Below are 12,089 nucleotides of genomic sequence, written 5' to 3' on the forward strand. Positions count from 1 at the left end.
CAGTTGCCGTGTCAGAATGTGGTGTGACCCAGGTGATGCGTTACGACAGCCATAGATCTTCTAGGCTGTGTGTGTGTGTGTGTGTGTGTGTGTGTGTGTGTGTGTGTGTGTGTGTCAGGCTGTAATGTAATGTGAAGAGACATGAGGTTAGCAGCCCTCTGTAGGATCTTAATGAGGGTAACACACCCTGATAACACACACACACCCTTCACGTGCCTCCGAGTTTACACAAACATACACTCTTGATGCCATCCTTGTTAAAGTATAACTAATTAGCCTCTAACATCACTTACCTAATGCTGTTTACATACAACACACACCGTTAACACTGTTTTAACATACAGCATCACAAACACAAACACAGTTAACACTGTTTTAACATACACCATCACAAACACAAACACAGTTAACACTGTTTTAACATACAGCATCACAAACACAAACACAGTTAACACTGTTTTAACATACAGCATCACAAACACAAACACAGTTAACACTGTTTCAACATACAGCATCACAAACACAGTTAACACTGTTTTAACATACACCATCACAAACACCGTTAACACTGTTTTAACATACAGCATCACAAACACAAACACCGTTAACACTGTTTTAACATACAGCATCACAAACACAGTTAACACTGTTTTAACATACAGCATCACAAACACAAACACAGTTAACACTGTTTTAACATACACCATCACAAACACAAACACAGTTAACACTGTTTTAACATACAGCATCACAAACACAGTTAACACTGTTTTAACATACAGCATCACAAACACAGTTAACACTGTTTTAACATACAGCATCACAAACACAGTTAACACTGTTTTAACATACACCATCAAATCAAATCAAATCAAATTTTATTTGTCACATACACATGGTTAGCAGATGTTAATGCGAGTGTAGCGAAATGCTTGTGCTTCTAGTTCCGACAATGCAGTAATAACAAGTAATCTAACTAACAATTCCAAAACTATTGTCTTGTACACAGTGTAAGGGGATAAAGAATATGTACATAAGGATATATGAATGAGTGATGGTACAGAGCAGCATAGGCAAGATACAGTAGATAGTATCGAGTACAGTATGTACAAATGAGATGAGTATGTAAACAAAGTGGCATAGTTTAAAGTGGCTAGTGATACATGTATTACATAAGGATACAGTCGATGATATAGAGTACAGTATATACGTATGCATATGAGATGAATAATGTAGGGTAAGTAACATTATATAAGGTAGCATTGTTTAAAGTGGCTAGTGATATATTTACATCATTTCCCATCAATTCCCATTATTAAAGTGGCTGGAGTTGAGTCAGTGTCAGTGTGTTGGCAGCAGCCACTCAGTGTTAGTGGTGGCTGTTTAACAGTCTGATGGCCTTGAGATAGAAGCTGTTTTTCAGTCTCTCGGTCCCAGCTTTGATGCACCTGTACTGACCTCGCCTTCTGGATGATAGCGGGGTGAACAGGCAGGGGCTCGGGTGGTTGATGTCCTTGATGATCTTTATGGCCTTCCTGTGACATCGGGTGGTGTAGGTGTCCTGGAGGGCAGGTAGTTTGCCCCCGGTGATGCGTTGTGCAGACCTCACTACCCTCTGGAGAGCCTTACGGTTGAGGGCGGTGCAGTTGCCATACCAGGCGGTGATACAGCCCGCCAGGATGCTCTCGATTGTGCATCTGTAGAAGTTTGTGAGTGCTTTTGGTGACAAGCCAAATTTCTTCAGCCTCCTGAGGTTGAAGAGGCGCTGCTGCGCCTTCTTCACAATGCTGTCTGTGTGAGTGGACCAATTCAGTTTGTCTGTGATGTGTATGCCGAGGAACTTAAAACTTGCTACCCTCTCCACTACTGTTCCATCGATGTGGATAGGGGGGTGTTCCCTCTGCTGTTTCCTGAAGTCCACAATCATCTCCTTAGTTTTGTTGACGTTGAGTGTGAGGTTATTTTCCTGACACCACACTCCACACTCCGAGGGCCCTCACCTCCTCCCTGTAGGCCGTCTCGTCGTTGTTGGTAATCAAGCCTACCACTGTTGTGTCGTCCGCAAACTTGATGATTGAGTTGGAGGCGTGCGTGGCCACGCAGTCACAAACACAAACAACGTTAACACTGTTTTAACATACAGCATCACAAACACAAACACAGTTAACACTGTTTTAACATACAGCATCACAAACACAATCACAGTTAACACTGTTTTAACATACAGCATCACAAACACAGTTAGCACTGTTTTAACATACAGCATCACAAACACAGTTAGCACTGTTTTAACATACAGCATCACAAACACCGTTAACACTGTTTTAACATACACCATCACAAACACAAACACAGTTAACACTGTTTTAACATACACCATCACAAACACAAACACAGTTAACACTGTTTTAACATACACCATCACAAACACAAACACAGTTAACACTGTTTTAACATACACCATCACAAACACAAACACAGTTAACACTGTTTTAAAATACAGCATCACAAACACAAACACCGTTAGCACTGTTTTAACATACACCATCACAAACACCGTTAACACTGTTTTAACATACAGCATCAGAAACACAAACACCGTTAGCACTGTTTTAACATACAGCATCACAAACACCGTTAACACTGTTTTAACATACAGCATCAGAAACACAAACACCGTTAGCACTGTTTTAACATACAGCATCACAAACACAAACACAGTTAACACTGTTTTAACATACAGCATCACAAACACAAACACAGTTAACACTGTTTTAACATACACCGTCACAAACACAAACACAGTTAACACTGTTTTAACATACAGCATCACAAACACAGTTAACACTGTTTTAACATACAGCATCACAAACACAGTTAACACTGTTTTAACATACAGCATCACAAACACAGTTAACACTGTTTTAACATACAGCATCACAAACACAGTTAACACTGTTTTAACATACAGCATCACAAACACAGTTAATACTGTTTTAACATACACCATCACAAACACAAACAACGTTAACACTGTTTTAACATACAGCATCACAAACACAGTTAACACTGTTTTAACACACACCATCACAAACACAAACAACGTTAACACTGTTTTAACATACAGCATCACAAACACAAACACAGTTTACACTGTTTTAACATACAGCATCACAAACACAAACACAGTTAGCACTGTTTTAACATACAGCATGACAAACACAGTTAGCACTGTTTTAACATACAGCATCACAAACACCGTTAACACTGTTTTAACATACACCATCACAAACACAAACACAGTTAACACTGTTTTAACATACACCATCACAAACACAAACACAGTTAACACTGTTTTAACATACACCATCACAAACACAAACACCGTTAACACTGTTTTAACATACACCATCACAAACACAAACACCGTTAACACTGTTTTAACATACAGCATCACAAACACAAACACAGTTAACACTGTTTTAACATACACCATCACAAACACAAACACAGTTAACACTGTTTTAACATACACCATCACAAACACAAACACCGTTAACACTGTTTTAACATATAGCATCACAAACACAAACACAGTTAACACTGTTTTAACATACACCATCACAAACACAGTTAACACTGTTTTAACATACAGCATCGCAAACACAGTTAACACTGTTTTAACATACAGCATCACAAACACAAACACAGTTAACACTGTTTTAACATACAGCATCACAAACACAGCTAACACTGTTTTAACATACAGCATCACAAACACAAACACCGTTAACACTGTTTTAACATACAGCATCACAAACACAAACACCGTTAACACTGTTTTAACATACACCATCACATACACTGTTAACACTGTTTTAACATACACCGTCACAAACACAGTTAACACTGTTGAACATACACCATCACAAACACAAACACAGTTAACACTGTTTTAACATACAGCATCACAAACACAAACACTGTTAACACTGTTTTAACATACACCATCACAAACACTGTTAACAATGTTTTAACATACACCATCACAAACACAAACAACGTTAACACTGTTTTAACATACAGCATCACAAACACAAACACAGTTAACACTGTTTTAACATACAGCATCACAAACACAAACACTGTTAACACTGTTTTAACATACAGCATCACAAACACAGTTAACACTGTTTTAACATACACCATCACAAACACAAACAACGTTAACACTGTTTTAACATACAGCATCACAAACACAAACACAGTTTACACTGTTTTAACATACAGCATCACAAACACAAACACAGTTAGCACTGTTTTAACATACAGCATCACAAACACAGTTAGCACTGTTTTAACATACAGCATCACAAACACCGTTAACACTGTTTTAGCATACACCATCACAAACACAAACACAGTTAACACTGTTTTAACATACACCATCACAAACACAAACACCGTTAACACTGTTTTAACATACACCATCACAAACACAAACACCGTTAACACTGTTTTAACATACAGCATCACAAACACAAACACCGTTAACACTGTTTTAACATACACCATCACAAACACAAACACAGTTAACACTGTTTTAACATACACCATCACAAACACAAACACCGTTAACACTGTTTTAACATATAGCATCACAAACACAAACACAGTTAACACTGTTTTAACATACACCATCACAAACACAGTTAACACTGTTTTAACATAAAGCATCACAAACACAGTTAACACTGTTTTAACATACACCATCACAAACACAAACAACGTTAACACTGTTTTAACATACAGCATCACAAACACAGTTAACACTGTTTTAACACACACCATCACAAACACAAACAACGTTAACACTGTTTTAACATACAGCATCACAAACACAAACACAGTTTACACTGTTTTAACATACAGCATCACAAACACAAACACAGTTAGCACTGTTTTAACATACAGCATGACAAACACAGTTAGCACTGTTTTAACATACAGCATCACAAACACCGTTAACACTGTTTTAACATACACCATCACAAACACAAACACAGTTAACACTGTTTTAACATACACCATCACAAACACAAACACAGTTAACACTGTTTTAACATACACCATCACAAACACAAACACCGTTAACACTGTTTTAACATACACCATCACAAACACAAACACCGTTAACACTGTTTTAACATACAGCATCACAAACACAAACACAGTTAACACTGTTTTAACATACACCATCACAAACACAAACACAGTTAACACTGTTTTAACATACACCATCACAAACACAAACACCGTTAACACTGTTTTAACATATAGCATCACAAACACAAACACAGTTAACACTGTTTTAACATACACCATCACAAACACAGTTAACACTGTTTTAACATACAGCATCGCAAACACAGTTAACACTGTTTTAACATACAGCATCACAAACACAAACACAGTTAACACTGTTTTAACATACAGCATCACAAACACAGTTAACACTGTTTTAACATACAGCATCACAAACACAAACACCGTTAACACTGTTTTAACATACAGCATCACAAACACAAACACCGTTAACACTGTTTTAACATACACCATCACATACACTGTTAACACTGTTTTAACATACACCGTCACAAACACAGTTAACACTGTTGAACATACACCATCACAAACACAAACACAGTTAACACTGTTTTAACATACAGCATCACAAACACAAACACTGTTAACACTGTTTTAACATACACCATCACAAACACTGTTAACAATGTTTTAACATACACCATCACAAACACAAACAACGTTAACACTGTTTTAACATACAGCATCACAAACACAAACACAGTTAACACTGTTTTAACATACAGCATCACAAACACAAACACTGTTAACACTGTTTTAACATACAGCATCACAAACACAGTTAACACTGTTTTAACATACACCATCACAAACACAAACAACGTTAACACTGTTTTAACATACAGCATCACAAACACAAACACAGTTTACACTGTTTTAACATACAGCATCACAAACACAAACACAGTTAGCACTGTTTTAACATACAGCATCACAAACACAGTTAGCACTGTTTTAACATACAGCATCACAAACACCGTTAACACTGTTTTAGCATACACCATCACAAACACAAACACAGTTAACACTGTTTTAACATACACCATCACAAACACAAACACCGTTAACACTGTTTTAACATACACCATCACAAACACAAACACCGTTAACACTGTTTTAACATACAGCATCACAAACACAAACACCGTTAACACTGTTTTAACATACACCATCACAAACACAAACACAGTTAACACTGTTTTAACATACACCATCACAAACACAAACACCGTTAACACTGTTTTAACATATAGCATCACAAACACAAACACAGTTAACACTGTTTTAACATACACCATCACAAACACAGTTAACACTGTTTTAACATACACCATCACAAACACTGTTAACAATGTTTTAACATACACCATCACAAACACAAACAACGTTAACACTGTTTTAACATACAGCATCACAAACACAAACACAGTTAACACTGTTTTAACATACAGCATCACAAACACAAACACTGTTAACACTGTTTTAACATACAGCATCACAAACACAGTTAACACTGTTTTAACATACACCATCACAAACACAAACAACGTTAACACTGTTTTAACATACAGCATCACAAACACAAACACAGTTTACACTGTTTTAACATACAGCATCACAAACACAAACACAGTTAGCACTGTTTTAACATACAGCATCACAAACACAGTTAGCACTGTTTTAACATACAGCATCACAAACACCGTTAACACTGTTTTAGCATACACCATCACAAACACAAACACAGTTAACACTGTTTTAACATACACCATCACAAACACAAACACCGTTAACACTGTTTTAACATACACCATCACAAACACAAACACCGTTAACACTGTTTTAACATACAGCATCACAAACACAAACACCGTTAACACTGTTTTAACATACACCATCACAAACACAAACACAGTTAACACTGTTTTAACATACACCATCACAAACACAAACACCGTTAACACTGTTTTAACATATAGCATCACAAACACAAACACAGTTAACACTGTTTTAACATACACCATCACAAACACAGTTAACACTGTTTTAACATACAGCATCGCAAACACAGTTAACACTGTTTTAACATACAGCATCACAAACACAAACACAGTTAACACTGTTTTAACATACAGCATCACAAACACAGTTAACACTGTTTTAACATACAGCATCACGAACACAAACACCGTTAACACTGTTTTAACATACAGCATCACAAACACAAACACCGTTAACACTGTTTAACATACACCATCACAAACACAAACACAGTTAACACTGTTTTAACATACACCATCACAAACACAGTTAACACTGTTTTAACATACACCATCACAAACACAAACACCGTTAACACTGTTTAACATACACCATCACAAACACAAACACAGTTAACACTGTTTTAACATACAGCATCACAAACACAAACACTGTTAACACTGTTTTAACATACACCATCACAAACACTGTTAACACTGTTTTAACATACAGCATCACAAACACAGTTAACACTGTTTTAACATACAGCATCACAATCACAGTTAACACTGTTTTAACATACAGCATCACAAACACAGTTAACACTGTTTAACATACACCATCACAAACACAAACACCGTTAACACTGTTTTAACATACAGCATCACAAACACAAACACAGTTAACACTGTTTTAACATACAGCATCACAAACACAGTTAACACTGTTTTAACATACAGCATCACAAACACAGTTAACACTGTTTTAACATACAGCATCACAAACACAAACACAGTTAACACTGTTTTAAAATACACCATCAAAAACACAAACACAGTTGACCCTGTTTTAACATACAGCATCAAAAACCCAAACACAGTTGACCGTTTTAAAATACTCCATCAAAAATACAAACACAGTTGACCCTGTTTTAACATAGAGACTATAAAACACAAACACAGTTGACCCTGTTTAAACATGCACCATCACAAACACAAACACAGTTAACACTGTTTTAACATACACCATCACAAACACAGTTAACACTGTTTTAACATACACCATCACAAACACAAACACCGTTAACACTGTTTTAACATACAGCATCACAAACACAAACACCGTTAACACTGTTTAACATACACCATCACAAACACAAACACAGTTAACACTGTTTTAACATACACCATCACATACACTGTTAACACTGTTTTAACATACACCATCACAAACACAGTTAACACTGTTTAACATACACCATCACAAACACAAACACAGTTAACACTGTTTTAACATACAGCATCACAAACACAAACACTGTTAACACTGTTTTAACATACACCATCACAAACACTGTTAACACTGTTTTAACATACAGCATCACAAACACAGTTAACACTGTTTTAACATACAGCATCACAATCACAGTTAACACTGTTTTAACATACAGCATCACAAACACAGTTAACACTGTTTTAACATACACCATCACAAACACTGTTAACACTGTTTTAACATACAGCATCACAAACACAGTTAACACTGTTTTAACATACAGCATCACAATCCCAGTTAACACTGTTTTAACATACAGCATCACAAACACAGTTAACACTGTTTTAACATACAGCATCACAAACACAAACACCGTTAACACTGTTTTAACATACAGCATCACAAACACAAACACAGTTAACACTGTTTTAACATACAGCATCACAAACACAGTTAACACTGTTTTAACATACAGCATCACAAACACAGTTAACACTGTTTTAACATACAGCATCACAAACACAAACACAGTTAACACTGTTTTAAAATACACCATCAAAAACACAAACACAGTTGACCCTGTTTTAACATACAGCATCAAAAACCCAAACACAGTTGACCGTTTTAAAATACTCCATCAAAAATACAAACACAGTTGACCCTGTTTTAACATAGAGACTATAAAACACAAACACAGTTGACCCTGTTTAAACATGCACCATCAAAAACACAAACACAGTTGACCCTGTTTTAACATAGAGACTATAAAACAAACAACACACACACACACACACACGACCCAGGGTAAAATATAGTTAACAGCCATCTCATGGAGAATGGAGTTACTCACAGGCTTTATGAGTCAGAGAGAGAGGTGGGGAGAGAGAACAGGGAGAGAGAGAGAGTGAAAGAGAGAGAGTGTGTATGTGTCTCTTTAGTCACCACTCATGAGTCATATATTGTATGGCCATTGTGGTTTCAACACATAACTATGCCAATGCTCTTAGATAACATCACACCATTCTGTGGCAGCCATTTTAGCATCTACTGGGGGCTACTGACTAGTAACAGTTCAGGGTGATGGGGAGGATTTTAAACCCAGCTGATTTAACAGAAATACAGTCCTTAGTCTTTTGACCAACTGAGTTTAATCCCGGGTCATCTGCGCGCCAAAAGTCTGTGTTCACCCGGTGAGCTAAAGCCTAGGTGGTTTGGTTACTGATAATGTGAGCTTGGTTCACCAAACGACCTCTGTTACATGCTCATATACTGCTAAACTGATCTAGAGTCCAAATGGTACTGTGAGAATACAATTCAGTACTGATCGAGGTTCTTAGCGTACTGCAATGTTCTGTAGTTTGGGTTAGTGCTTCAGCTACTGCTCACATATCAGAGAGAGAGGGGGGAGCAAGAGGGAGGGAGGGAGAGACAGAGGGAGGGACGGGAGAAAGAGAGGAACGAGAGAGATGGAAGAAAGATGGAGGGAAAAAGAGAAAGGAGAGAGAGAGAGAGAGACATCAAAGGAGAGGAAATGAAAGCTAAATGTAGCATCAGCATAATTTCACACTTCAGTAGAAATGAGGCCAATGCGGTAAATGCTCTCTCCCTCTCTTTCTCCCTCCCTCCCTCACTCTCTCCCTCTCTCTTTCTCCCTCCCTCGCTCTCTCACCCTACCTTTCTCTCTCTCTCTCTCCTCTCCCTGCTATTTTTAGCTCTCTGGTGGATATAAAAAGCCCACTAGAGTGGGGGATGACTATAGACTGCGACTGTATGGGAAACCTTGGCCTGTAGAGCTGCCTGAGCATGTCTGTCTGTCTGTCTGTCTGTCTGTCTGTCTGTATGTCTGTCTGTGTGTGTGTGTGCGTGCGTGCGTGTGTGTGCGTGTGTGTGTGTGTGTGTGTGTGCGCGCGCGTGCATGTGCGTTTGTACTACTGTACAAGACAGTAGTTTTGGAATTGTTAGTTAGATTACTTGTTGGTTATTACTGCATTGTCGGAACTAGAAGCACAAGCATTTCGCTACACTCGCATTAACATCTGCTAACCATGTGTATGTGACAAATAAAATTTGATTTGATTTGATTTGCGTGATCGACTATAGGTGAAAATACGGTGTTCTGTCTACCAACCAGGCCGAGTATGTAGCTTGTATATCAGTCGTAATGAAGAGTCCTTTCCCTTTGTAAATAACATTGAGTAAGGGCGCCTCCCTGCGTGTATATGTGTTACTGCACCCTGCTGTTTGCTCTTGTATCAATTCCGTGTCCAGATGCGTATAGCGGATATATTGAAAGCAGCTCACACTCCGGGCACACACGACGGGAAAGAGAAAATACTTACATGAATATCTGATGTTCGATATACCTACATAAAGCGCCACAACCGAAATGTTTGTGCAATTGTACAATACCGATTGGTTTTCGATTTGGAGGGCCATCTTATTGAACTCCCGTAGCCACTGATCTAGGATCTGCTCATCCTCCCCAATTCTAACCTTAACCATTGGTGGGAAAAACGCAAAACTGAACTTAGATCGACGTCTAAGGGCAACTTCATCCTTTATGGTCTGAACCAACCCTTTCGTTTTTCTCAAGGGGGGATATCAAGTTTGTGTGTGAGAGCGCTAGCTGGCTGTCAGAAGTGACGGAGTAACGGAGGGGGGGAATAGGGTGGACAGACACCGCTAGCCAACAGAGGGGGTGGCGTTTGATTCGGTAAAAACCGAGATTGAACGAACGGACTGTGGAACCGACGAAGCTGCCCCTTTAAATCAGGAATACAGCGCATTCGGAGGTGAGTTTGGAAATATCACTCAATTTTATCTGTTTATATCACCTCTTTACAGAACCATGTACTTATTTGCGGTTTATGTGCGCTTGTCTTCCCGATTTTGGTCATGGAAAAGCAGCGCTTAAGGGAAAGAGAGAGTCATCGGTCACGAATTCGGGTTTCCCAAGCCAGGGCGGAGAGAGAGGGTGGGAGGAGAGGAACTGGGGGACAGGGTCTGTGCGAGAAACGTTATCAAAACGTCGGTAGCGCACACTGTAGCTGATAGATCAGAGGGAAGCAGCGATGTCTAAAACAGCTGGATGGTTTGAGGGAAGTGTCAAATTAGCTTACTAGGCTCTTTACAAGGCATGCATTATTTGCAACAGGCGAATAGCTTCCATACGCATTCTAACGACATGTCAAAAGCCTATTCTCCGGCTGAGATTCGAATATGCAGTAGGCCTATTACCGTAGTTAGTAGGCCTATAAGTGAGTGTGTGTGTGTGTGTGTGTGTGTGTGTGTGTGTGGGTGTGTGTGTGTGTGAGGGAGGGGGGGTGGTGGCCGAGGACACACTGTTCCATCCGTCAAAATGCCCGCATTGTGTTTTCAATCGGCAGAACAGGCTTACTGTGGCATGCAGGGGCAACACACACGTATAGGCCCATGTAGTCCATTGTTGGGAATTTACGCGTGTCGCGTCAGCTATAGGGTCCATATTGGATGCTCAGCCATTTCATAAGCCGACCAATGGAATCGCCATGAACTGATAAATACCGTCAAATCAATACCGTGTATTGTCTAATCATGTTAGCCTACTAATGTGATGGTCTATACTAGCACACTGCACAAGACACGACGATACTGTTTCAAACGGGCTATTCGTTGGCCTATAGGCCTGG

The sequence above is a fragment of the Oncorhynchus mykiss genome, chromosome 7 (assembly GCF_057628025.1).
Source record: "Oncorhynchus mykiss isolate SJ-2025 chromosome 7, ASM5762802v1, whole genome shotgun sequence".
Classification (NCBI taxonomy): Eukaryota; Metazoa; Chordata; class Actinopteri; order Salmoniformes; family Salmonidae; genus Oncorhynchus; species Oncorhynchus mykiss.